The 13,385-nt window shown below is 43.5% G+C and overlaps 1 non-coding gene across 1 annotated transcript; it reads right to left on the reverse strand.

Moving 5' to 3' along the window:
• Nucleotides 1–1,736: 1,736 nt before the first annotated feature.
• On the reverse strand, nt 1,737–1,809 carry trnaf-aaa (transfer RNA phenylalanine (anticodon AAA)). Its single transcript has one exon. It is a non-coding gene; the product is annotated as a tRNA-Phe (tRNA).
• Between the last annotated feature and the right edge of the window lie 11,576 nt (nt 1,810–13,385).

Here is a 13,385-nt window from a genome sequence, read left to right on the forward strand (position 1 = left end):
ATTAAACACCGGTATGTTGAAAGACTCAGTCCGCTCGTGGAAGAGAGGATTGATTTTTGAGCTGTGATTCGCCATTCTCTGTTCCAGTAATATTCAGGTTTGCGGAAAATGAGATGAGATGAAATGAGCAGGACAAACCAGCAGGTCTGTGACACTACACGGTGTCTACAAAGTTGTCTCTTGCATTTACAGTGAAGTGGACGACAATTTTCACTCTTAAACCAGTAATTATTATGTTAAGAAAAAATGTGGCCGTGAAAGACTCGATTTCAGCGCGGTGACACGGGCCAGAGTAAAGTTCAGTTCATGCGATTGCCGAGTGGCGAGAGGGTGGATTTGTAACTCCTGTGCGGCTGCTCTGCACATTGTCCAGATCTGTTTGGAGCGATATTCCCTTCAATTCATCACTTACAGGGACAGTTTGATTCTAAGTTTCTTTTCCCCGGTGCTTGGTGAGAATTCAGAAATAAACGCGACCCGTGCTTAACCCAAACTCGTCACTAACACGTTGACCGATACAAGGCGGTCACACTCTCCACTTCAGTGAGATGAAAGCCGACAGCGATTTCACCTCGATTCCAATGGCGAAAAAAAGTCATTCAATGAAAGTGCAGGTCATTGAGGTGCCTTTAAATTCCTGATTGTTTACACAGAACTTCTTCCCAAAGCGTTTGAGATACACGTGGGGCGATTTGGGGACTTCTTCTCCCTCTTTGCAAAAGTTTCATCCGCAGCACAAGATCAAAAGTCGAGGGCAAAATGAAACGATTTGCTCAAATTTGAGAACCAGAGAACCAGAATATAGAGCAAGGTTCTGTTTATTGAGAAAAAGCAGATGAAACATTCATTCCGGAACGATACAGAAACCTATCAGCTCGAAAGACAACGGTTACCCCGTGTTTTGAACACGCAGCCTTCTGGTGACGCAGGAAGAAATGCAGATGGTAGCAGGAAATTGAAAAGTGGGAATTGATAGATTAAGTGTGTGGACAAAACTGTGGCAAATAGATTTCAATGTGGGGGAGACCGAGGTCATACACTTTAAATCTAAGAAAGATAAATCAGAGTATTTTCTAAATGGTGAGAAACTCGGTGCTGTGGAGGAGCAGAGAGATTTAGGGGTCCAAGTACAGAAATCGCTGCAGGTACAAAAATTAATTAAACAGCCTAATGTGCCGTTGGTACGGCCGGTTAACTCGTTTGCAAAGCGTATACTGTAACATAATGATCACGGACTCGATTCTTGTAATTTACTTTATTTATTTCGCGTTTTTGTAACTTTTGAAATCGAAGCTTTAAAAAGAAAATCCACAGAAAAATTCACGGGGACCGTTTTTGAATTACATCGGTTGTAAATTTGCCCCTGGGCAGGATAAACACGTCTTTCTTTTGATTTGTCTTTCTCCAATTTGCAGATAAACGTTTAACTCGCGGCCTGTTCCCATTAATGATCATCAGCAGCAACAGACAGACAGAGCGGGTCTGACCGCCCCGAGATGTGGAAAATGGATCAGTTTCGGACAAATCAAATAGTCACCTGGCACCGAGAGAGACAAAACCAAGAGAAAAAGGCAGAAGGTAACAGTGAAATAACAGCCAAATACAAACGATATAAATATTTCCCATCCTTGATGTCTCTCTATTCAATCCCCAATGCTACAGTGGCGGGAATTAAATTTCACTGCAAATAAATCCGAGAATCGAAACAAGGAAGAAGAAAGTAAACAACCTAAAACTGCCGAAACTCGGGATTGAATCAAGGACCTTCACATCTTTAGTCCAACGCTCTCCCAACTGAGCTATTTCGGCTCTGCACCCAAAGATTACTTTGTGTTATTGTCGTGGAAGAAAATATATCCCCAGGAGGAATTGCCCCTCCTGTTCATTCCACAATTCATATATGAACATCGACCTCTTAGAGATACACCCACAGTTCATATATAAACATCGCACTCATAGAGATACACCCACAGTTCATATATAAACATCGCTGTCATCCGTAAACTACCAAAGTTTATAAATCAACAGCGCACTCATACATCCACACCCAGTTTATAGGAGGAAGATCGGTACCGACCGCCGATGGAGCTCTCAGAGGCGGAAGCAGCAGCGACCGATCAAACTCTGGATCTCATCCTGAACACAGACCGGTAGATTCACCTGTGAAGTTGCACCGCACTTTGATAGCAGGGACGGTAATGGGTTCTGAGAATGCCTCAGGGCGTCTAATCGCTTCTTCGTGGCGATCCATTGGGGCAAGGGCATCTCAGAGAGGGGAAGGTACTATCAGAGGGCATCAGAGTGTGTAACGGGGCTCAAAGAGGGGAGCGGGCAGTCAAAGGGTATCAGAGAGTATATTGAGATCTCACAGAGGGGAAGGACTGCCAGAGGGTATCAGAGAGTGTAAGGACTCTCAGGGCGTATCAGTGGGTGAGGACTGCGGGTATCAGAGAGTGTAAAGGGTGCTGACAAGGTTGAAAGAGGATAATGGACTCTCTGAGGGTATCAGAGAAGATGAGGAGATCAGGGAGAATCAAGGAGGGTAAGTGGGTATCAGGAGGTATCAGAGAGGCGAATGGATCCAGAGTTGGCATCTTCTTAATATTACACATCCTAACTATCAACATTTTTAATAACAGCGGAAATGAAACCGATTGAAACGGTATCTGCCGTGTCCCATGTGGAAGTAATGAGAAGATAGTACCGGGACGGACTGGATATTTGGCAACGCTCACGGTTTTCTTTCACACAGCTCAGTGTTGTGTCTGTTTATATAACTGGATTTCATGAACTGAAGATAAGAGGTTGCACTTTGAACCTTTCATCACCCACTGTGAAAAATATAACTCAAAACCCCCAATATTTGCTTTAAACCCAAGACCCTGAGATTAGGAATTTCGTGCTTTACCGACTGAGCTCGCCGGGCCAGCGGCAGGGCTCATTCTCATCCTATTATTGCAGAGAGGCAGGTGGTCACTTTGCTGTCGGGGTTCAGTTTGTTCGACAATCCCAAGGTGGCAGAATCTGAACACCCGATTTTCATTCTGGAGTCAAGTCTGATGCCTCTTACCAGTCGTTCAGCCCCGCACTGAGCAGGAGTGTAACATCGGTACAGGAGAAGACCATTCAGCCCCTCGAGCCTGCTGTCCCATTCAATTAGATCATGAGGTGATCAGTAATTCATCTCTGTTTCCCCGGCTTGGACTCATATCCCTTGGTAACCGAACCGGAAAAAAGATCTATCAATATCAGACTTCAAAATTTGAATTGAGCCTCAATCCACATCTTTGGGATGAGAGAGTTCCAGCTTCCGGCCGTATTTTGTTTGCTAAAATGATTCCTGATTTCTTGTCTGATTAGTCGAGCTCCAATTTCACTTTGGATTCTGCCAACAGAGAGAGAGAGAGATAAAAAGGCCGCCTTAACCGGAGATTGATCCTTTGAAGATCTCTCACAAATCAACTGAAACCTGTCGGAATGTGAATGCCATTTTACTTTTCCAAAAAAAAGGGAGTGTCATTCATTGTGGAAACAAGAAGTAATCCGAATTCTTTCAAGCCAATCTCGTTTTCTTTGAATATTTCTCAGACAGCAGATTAAATGGTGGAAAATTAGACGCACTCAGCGGGCAATTTTCACGGTACAGGATCATAGAATCGTAGAAGTTTACAACATGGAAACAGGCCCTTCGGCCCAACATGTCCATGTCGCCCAGTTTATACCACTAAGCTAGTCCCAATTGCATGCACTTGGCCCATATCCATCTATACACATCTTACCCATGTAACTGTCCAAATGCTTTCTAAAAGACAAAATTGTACCCGCCTCTACTACTGCCTCTGGCAGCTCGTTCCAGACACTCACCACCCTTTGAGTGAAAATATTGCCCCTCTGGATCCTTTTGTATCTCTCCCCTCTCACCTTAAATCTATGCCCCCTCGTTATAGACTCCCCTACCTTTGGGAAAAGATTTTGACTATCTACCTTATCTATGCCCCTCATTATTTTATAGACTTCTATAAGATCACCCCTAAACCTCCTACTCCCCAGGGAAAAAAGTGTCAGTCTATTCAACCTCTCCCTATAAGTCAAACCATCAAGTCCCGGTAGCATCCTAGTAAATCTTTTCTGCACTCTTTCTAGTTTAATAATATCCTTTCTATAATAGGGTGACCAGAACTGTACACAGTCTTCCAAGTGTGGCCTTACGAATGTCTTGTACAACTTCAACAAGACATCCCAACTCCTGTATTCAATGTTCTGACCAATGAAACCAAGCATGCCGAATGCCTTCTTCACCACCCTATCCACCTGTGACTCCACTTTCAAGGAGCTATGAACCTGTACTCCTAGATCTCTTTGCTCTATAACTCTTCCCAACGCCCTGCCATTAACGGAGTAGGTCCTGGCCCGATTCGATCTACCAAAATGCATCACCTCACATTTATCTAAATTAAACTCCATCTGCCATTCAGCGGCCCACTGGCCCAATTTATGAAGGTCCCGTTGCAATCCTAGATAACCTTCTTCACTGTCCACAATGCCACCAATCTTGGTGTCATCTGCAAACTTACTAACCATGCCTCCTAAATTCTCAACCAAATCATTAATATAAATAACAAATAACAGTGGACCCAGCACCGATCCCTGAGGCACACCGCTGGACACAGGCCTCCAGTTTGAAAAACAACCCTCTACAACCACCCTCTGTCTTCTGTCGTCAAGCCAATTTTGTATCCAATTGGCTACCTCACCTTGGATCCCATGAGATTTAACCTTATGTAACAACCTCCCATGCGGTACCTTGTCAAAGGCTTTGCTAAAGTCCATGCAGAGCACGTCTACTGCACAGCCCTCATCTATCTTCTTGGTTACCCCTTCAAAAAACTCAATCAAATTCGTGAGACATGATTTTCCACTTACAAAACCATGCTGACTGTTCCTAATTAGTCCCTGCCTCTCCAAATGCCTGTCGATCCTGTCCCTCAGAATACCCTCTAACAACGTACCCACTACAGATGTCAGCCTCACCGGTCTGTAGTTCCCAGGCTTTTCCCTGCCGCCCTTCTTAAACAAAGGCACAACATTTGCTACCCTCCAATCTTCAGGCACCTCACCTGTATATTTTCGTTCAGACAGGACACACATTCGAATGCTGGAAACGCGAGACATTGAATGTTCAGGTGAAAGTTACTACCCAGCGTCCACCGGGTGGAGCTTGAACCAAAAACCTTTCAGTTAACAGCCGAACGCGCTAAACAACTGCGCCACAGAAACACAACTTTGTAGTTGCTGAAGGACTAATTCACCGAGCTAAAGCTTCAGCTTGCCGCGATTAATATAATAGCTGTCTGACTATCAGTTTACTTTTCCAAAATAAAGGGTGTGCAGCTTGCATGAGTGAAAATCTGTGCTGTATTATTTCTGAACATGAAGCCAAGCTTGCCATTAACCACCGTATGTTGGAAGACTCAGTCCCCTCGTGGTCGAGAGGATTGACCTTTTGAGCTGTGATTCGCCATTCTATATTCCAGTAATATTCAGGTTTGCTGAAAATGAGATGAGATGAAATGAGCAGGTCCAAGGAGCAGCTCTGTGACACGACACGATGTCTACAAAGTTGTCGCTTGCACTTACAGTGAAGCGGACCGTAGTCTTCACTATTAAACCAGTAACTATGATGTTGAAAAAAAGGTGTTCGAGAAATACTTGATTTCAGCGTGGCGATAATGGGACGGAGTAAAGTTGTGATTGCCGAGTGGCGAGAGGGTGGATTTGGGACTCATGTGCGGCTGCGCTGCTCATTGTCCAGATCTGCTTGGAGCGATATTCACTTCAATTCTTCACTGACAGGGACAGTTTGATTCGAAGTTTCTTTTCCCTGTTGCTTGGTGAGATTTCAAAAAAAAAGACGACCCGTGCTCACCCCAAACTCGTCACTTACACGCTGACAGATACAAGGCGGTCACACTCTTCACTTCAGTGAGATGAAAGCCGAGAGGCGAACAACACTCATTCAATGAAAGTGCAGCTCATTGAGGGGCCTTTAATGTATTGATTGTTTGCACTGAACTTCTTCCCAAAGCGTTTCAGATTCACGTGGAGCGATTTGGCGACTTATTTCCCTCTTTGTAAAAGTTTCAACTGCAGGTCAAGATCAAAAGTCAAGGCCAGAATGAGACGCCTTCCTGAAATTTGGGAAGCAGACTTTCGAGCAAGGTTCTGTTTATTGAGAAAAAGCAGATGAAACATTCATTCCGGAACGAGCCAGAATCCGATGAGCTCGAGAAGTGACGGTGACCCCGTGATTTGAACACGCAGCCTTCTGGTGGCGCAACAAGTCAGGTAGATCGAAGCAGGACGTTGAAAAGTGGGAATTAATCGATTAAGTGAGTGGGCAAAACTGCGGCAAATAGAGTTCAATGTGGGGGAGAGCGAGGTCATCCACTTTAAATCTAATAAAGATAAATCAGGCTATTTTCTAAATGGTGAGAAAAAAGGAACTGTGGAGGAGCAGGGAGATTTCGGGGTCCAAGTCCAGAAATCGCTACCAACCAGCATGCAGGTACAACAATTAATTAAACAGCCGTTCGGACCGCCGGTTAGCTCATTTGCAAAGAGTATGCCGTAATGTCATGATCACGGATTACATTCTTGTAATTTGCTTTATTTATTTCGGGTTTTTGTAACTTTTAAAATGCAAGCCTGACAAACAGGTCCACAGACAAATTCACGGGGACAGTGTGATTGAATAACATCCATTGTAACTTTGCCCCTGGGCCGGAGAAACACGTCTTTCTTTTAATTTGTCTTTCTCCGGTTTGCAGAGAAATGTTTAACTCGCGGCCTGTTCCCATTAATAATCATCAGCAGCAACAGACAGACAGAGCGGGTCTGACAGCCCCGAGATGTGGAAAAGGCATCGGTTTAGGACAAATGCATCAAATGAAATTGTCCCCCGGCACCGAGAGAGAAAAAACAAGAGAAAAAGGCAGATGGTAACAGAGAAATAAAAACTAAATCAAGACGAAAAAATATTTCCCATCCTTGATGCCTCTCTATTTCATCCCCAATACTTCAGAGGCGGGTATCAAATTTCACTGTAATAAAATGCGAGAATCGAAGCAAGGAAGAAGAAACTCAATAACCAAAAACTGCCGAAACTCGGGATTGAATCAAGGACCTTTAAATCTTCAGTCCAACGCTCTCCCAACTGAGCTAGTTCGACCGTTTATCAAAGTATCCCTTTACATCATTGTCTTGGAAGAAAACATAACCGCAGGAGGAATTGCAGCTCCTGTTTATTCCGCAATTCATCGAAAAACATTGCACTCATGTGTGCACACCCCCAGTTCGTATATAAACATCGCACTCATATATACACACTCGCAATTCAGATATAAACATCACACTCATATAGAAACACCCACAGTTCATATATAAACATCGCACTCATGTTTCCACACCGACAGTTCATATACAAACATCACACTCATAAATACACACCCACAGTTCATATACAAACATCACGCTCATATATACACACCCACAGTTCATATATAAACATCGCACTAATAGAAAACACACACCCACAGTTCATAAACAAACATCACACTCATATATACACACCCACAGTTCATAAACAAACATCACACTCATATATACACACACAGTTCATATTTAAACATCGCACTCATATATACACACCCACAGTTCATATGTGAACATCACACTCATATATGGACTCCCACACTTTATAAAACAACAGCGCACTCTCACGACACGTCCTGTTTTGTATTTTCATCGTTAAATTTGCTGAAGTCTGGCAAAGGGGGCGAGATGTCGGTCCTGCCGGTGAATGCTACTTCGACGGATGTGTCGGTGTCCAGGGGATTGGAAAGCTCCTGTGCCACACGAAGTGTCTGAAAGGCCCGGATACACATGAAGATCATCAGCGCGGTATCTACACCTCGTGCTGCAATGTTAGCGAGCCTGACATCAACTTAAAAGGCGGCTTGTTGCAAACACCTTGTGGTCTCAGTTTCTTTTTGCACAGAACTGAACCTCAATCGTTCAAAATGCAATGTTTTCTTTGCTGTTTCACAATAAACAATACCTTATAATAAAGTTTCGCTCATTGGTTCCTCAGTGTCAGAGGGAGAATTGTCCAAAACTCCTCATTTAATTCATTGTTTATTCAGAATCAGCCCACGATTGACACAGAGAGATAAACACACCGAGAGATACAGAGTATCGGTAAACACAGCGAGAGATACAAAGTATCGGTAAACACAGCGAGAGATACAGAGTATCGGTAAACACAGCGAAATGGACAAGAGAAATAGAAAAATACAAACTGCCTCAAACGCTAACAGACAGATATCAGGAAGAGGTGGTGGGGTCGTTGTAGCTTAATTTGTATCATCAATTTGCAAAAGCTGGGCAAATTGCCTTTTTCGTCACAAGAGGTCCTCGGTTCGATTCCCAGCAGTGCCTTTTTATTCCATCTGATATTTACCCCATTTCTGAATTAAACAACAAAGTGAGGTGAGAGTGACTGCCTTGACATCAAGGCAGCATTTGACCGAGTGTGGCACCAAGGAGCCCCAGTAAAATTGAAGTCAATGGGAATCAGGGGGAAAACTCTCCAGTGGCTGGAGTCACACCGAGCACAAAGGAAAATGGTAGTGGTTGTTGGGGGCCAATCGTCTCAGCCCCAGGGCATTGCTGCAGGAGTTCCTCAGGGCAGTGTCCTCGGCCCAACCATCTTCAGCTGCTTCATCAATGACCTTCCCTCCATCATAAGGTCAGAAATGGGGATGTTCGCTGATGACTGCACAGTGTTCAGTTCCATTCGCAACCCCTCAAAAAATGAAGCAGTCCGAGCCCGCATGCAGCAAGACCTGGACAACATCCAGGCTTGGGCTCATAAGCGGCAAGTAACATTCGCGCCAGATAAATGCCAGGCAATGACCATCTCCAACAAGAGACAGTCCAACCACCTCCCCCTGACATTCAACGGCATTACCATCACCGAATCCCCCACCATCAACATCCTGGGGGTCACCATTGACCAGAAACTTAACTGGACCAGCCATATAAATACTGTGGCTACAAGAGCAGGTCAGAGGCTTGGTATTCGGCGGCGAGTGACTCACCTCCTGACTCCCCAAAGCCTTTCCACCATCTACAAGGAACAAGTCAGGAGTGTGATGGAATACTCTCCACTTGCCAGGATGAGTGCAGCTCCAATAACGCTCAAGAGGCTCGACACCATCTAGGAGAAAGCAGTCCGCTTGATTGGCACCCAATCCGCCACCCTAAATATTCACTCCCTTCACCAGCAGTGCCCCGTAGCCACACTGTGTACCATCTACAGGATGCACTGTAGCAACTCGCCAAGGCTTCTTCGACAGCACCTCCCTAACCCACGAACTCTACCACCAAGAAGGACAAGGGCAGCAGGCACATGGGAAAAACACCACCTGCACGTTCCCCTCCAAGTCACACACCATTCCGACTTGGAAATATATCACCATTCCTTCATCGTCGCTGGGTCAAAATCCTGGAACTCCCTTCCTAACAGCACTGTGGGAGAACCTTTGACGATCCGGATTCTTTCCCCTCAGTCTGGTTCAGTAATAACTGAAGTCGAATACATTTTAAAGTTCAACACATCTTTAATAGCAGGGTTCTTAGTCTGCAGCATTGATTTGGACTCCTGATAGAGTCCCTCTATGCTGGCAGAGCAAGAACAAAACATACAGAAATCCACACGTTTTTATACAAATCAATAGGGTTGGAACATACTTAACGAGGGTCAACACCAATCATAAGCCGGGCATAGGTTGCCATGCGAGGTTACATTATTTCCGGCCAATCATAAATAATCATGTGCTGACCATGTTGCTGTTAGACATCAAAGGGGATAACTTCCTCACTTTCCAACTTGGAATGTTCTTCCCTGTTCCTTCTGTTCCTTATCTCCCAACCTGGAATGTCTTTCAACTTTGGCTAAGCTCGTTACCTATATTGATCTGCCATAAACATGGAGACATTCAGACCAGTCCTTGACTCACATCAAAGACCTATCATTGATAAGACAATGCAGGCCTGCTGACTAAGCAAACATATGGCCCAGCAGGAGGGCCAGGCCACTTGTACCAATCTCAGTCACTAACCAATCAACCCTCTCCAACCATTTTGCACTCCGCTTCCCTGCCACGTAGGCATTTTAATATTTTACCAAAAACTGACCACGTAGGGATTCTCATTCCCCCCTTTTATCATTTTATGATAACCAATTATTACGGTGCTCACTGGTTCTGCAGGTTCTGCAGCAACAACAACATTTAAGTAAGCAATAAACTATAAGAATTATAACAATGAATATGACTAGCCCTTGAACTAGAGAAGTCCCAATCGAACACAGACATGTTTCATCAATACGCCTTTGTATCTTATCTGTTCTCAGGAACAGACTCCTTCTAAACATCTCTCAAGTAAGCTGCGAATGTCCTTGGTCAGCTAAACCTATTCATGTTAGTTTGAAAAGGCTAACATAGTCAAATATCCTATGGTGCTTTATATTCTGTTTCCAGCCTAACTAGACTGAATGGTACCTTTCAGACCATTTTACACCTGTGAATTGGTGCCCTCCCCATTATATCCCTTAATCCAAATTCTCCCTACAATATCCCGTTAGATGCTGTACCTCATCTTAACCAGGTTCCCTTCGTGTTGGCCACCAGTCCGGGTGGACGAGAGGCAGAGCATCTGATAATCCTATCAAACTATAATTGTCTTCCCTTTTACATGCACCTTACCCCAGCGGGTGCTACTCCCGGTACCATTAAGATGTGTTCTTAGTTGAAACCACAGAGACAATGGGGACATTCTCACCCAGGCTCTGTTTTACTATCTTTGCCAAACCCTTCATCCTCTGCTTACATTTATTACATGCAATGAAAATCAAGAAGCACATTACAACAAACTGCACTACGACTAATACATATGAAATTAATCTAATCCAAAGATGGATCTGTATATTCAGTCCCAAATTCCAGAGGTCATTTCACCAGGTGGTGACTTTAATTTGGTCAATGTCATGCTTAATGTTGTTATTGTCCTGTTGTAGGTTATAATAAACCTTCTGGGAGAGGCGTATCTCCATTCGCAATGCTTCCAAGTATTTAGGCAACAGGGGTGTCAGATACCCAAATGTGTCCTGATATGCTTTTAAGTCCTTTCTGACATGCTCAGAAACTTGTACGGTGGTGAGGTTATGCCGGTGTATCTCTACCAGTTCCTCGGGTCCAATCCGAACCAGGACTTCAGAAATGGAGTAGAATTCTGGACTTAAAATATCACAAGTTAGATTGGCATATTTAAACGTTTTCAAATTAGTTGTAACACAGTATTCGCCCTCTCCGGCATATACCACTTAAGTGGGTTTTAGATCCGCCTCTAGGGCCTCCATGGTACAGTTAATATCCCGATTGGTACCGGTATTATTAAACCCACACTGTGCTTCTAGGCTGTGTCCAACACTATGTGGACACACAGTGACAGCATGTCTAGTAACACATCCCTTTAATTTTGTTCCAGCCAATCAGCTTAAATCTACGTCCTCTAGTTCTTGAACCCTCTGCTAGGGGAAACAGGTACTTCCTGTCTACTTTATCTGGGCCCCTCATAATCTTGTAATTTTGTATCCATCGTGCGGATATCTTCTAAATATTGTTTCTCCCAATTTTATTGTTAACTGATGGGAACCTAACCCTGAATTTTGGAAATCCAAATTACTGTGTCCCTCTTTACTTAAATTTCAGTCCTTTTGATTGATACCAGTGTTTCCTGACTGTTTCATTAATTAGTTGGTTTCTCTATGGACCATGTGTCAGTGCCTTGTTAAAAAGGATTTCTCACTCGCCTGGACCACATTAACCATTTTCCTGTTGTGCTGTTGTCAAGTAACTGAGCCTGTCTGAGACTCATTCTTCAATGTATCTTCTTCATGTATCTCCGCATACTAGCAGCATCTCATAGGAATGAGCTTAGTGTTCTTGGATATTAATTTTCTGCTGGCCAGTCTCTTCTTCCTCATGGTATTTCCGAACATTTTCCATGGCACACATCATATGTCCTGTAGGATTCAGTCCTGTAAAAGCAACTGGTTTGTTTAAAGAGTGGTTGCAATAGCTCACCAGGCCATAGGCCTTTGTAATCATGTTCTTCATCCTGGTCTCCGTTTCAGATGATGGCAACATACATTTGTATCTTTTATGTCCACTGTAGCCATTCTTAGGTTTTCAGGTTATCTTATCAAAAAGATCAGGGGTGTCTAGAGTGCTTATCTCCCCCTGCATGGTCCCGATGTCAGGGTAGTGGCCAGGCTATTGAGTGTAGTTTTCTCATTATTCATTATAGGCAAGGACACAAATATCTCCACGAGAAAGCTATCAATTTACTATTCTCAACTACACTTTCCTGACTTCCACTAGATTGTATATTTATGCCAGATTGATTTTTTATCATGCCCAATTCAATGACTTTAGAGAAATTCCCATATCTCCCCACCTCGAGCATTCTGTCTCGGAAGACAACAAATAGGTTAAAACAAAACAGATCAAAATGTTTTCAAAAGAAGAGAATCAGGTTGATATCACCACGCTGTGACATTTGGTATCCGCTGATGTCTGCAGCTAAGGTCTTAAATCTTTAACACCACTGGATCGTTTCCTGCACCAAATTTCTCCAGCAAAGGTTGCACCGTAACTTTGTAACTACTCTTGGTAATCCTGCACCATCAACACTCACGTGGTCCCAAAAAAAACCAGGGTCACCTGTTTTAAAAGAAACACAGAAAATCCATTGCGGCTCTTCTTGAGAGTCCAAGTGATTAATTTGTCAAATCTTCATTTATTATTTATTTATCCAAAGGAATAATCCCTATACCCGAAACAAATTTAGAAAACAAAACAGGAGAGAGAATTTGCCTAGTTCCACTCTCTCTGAAGCACGCAGCCTGTCTGAAATAAACACTGTCTCTCCCACATACAGATGTACGCAGGGCTGCAGACTGGAATTTCTAACTCCAAGTCCTGATCTCTGTGTTTTCAAGATGTAACCACATTAAGCAGATATCATTAGCAGCCGCCTGCTAAGATACGTTATATTCTCTTTTATTAATTTATTAATGGTTTGGGCATGTGTTTCTAGCACTGTAGCTATCCTTTGCAAATATATGGTCAGCATTTGATCCTCAGACAATTCCTTATCTGTATTTTCATTTATCTTTTAATATATCTTTAATGCGAGACCCTAAATCTCTGACCTTTTGATCTAATGTTGTCAAATCAATGGTGTTAACAACTGAGGCAAAG

Source organism: Heptranchias perlo, chromosome 20, assembly GCF_035084215.1.
Source record: "Heptranchias perlo isolate sHepPer1 chromosome 20, sHepPer1.hap1, whole genome shotgun sequence".
Taxonomy (NCBI): domain Eukaryota; kingdom Metazoa; phylum Chordata; class Chondrichthyes; order Hexanchiformes; family Hexanchidae; genus Heptranchias; species Heptranchias perlo.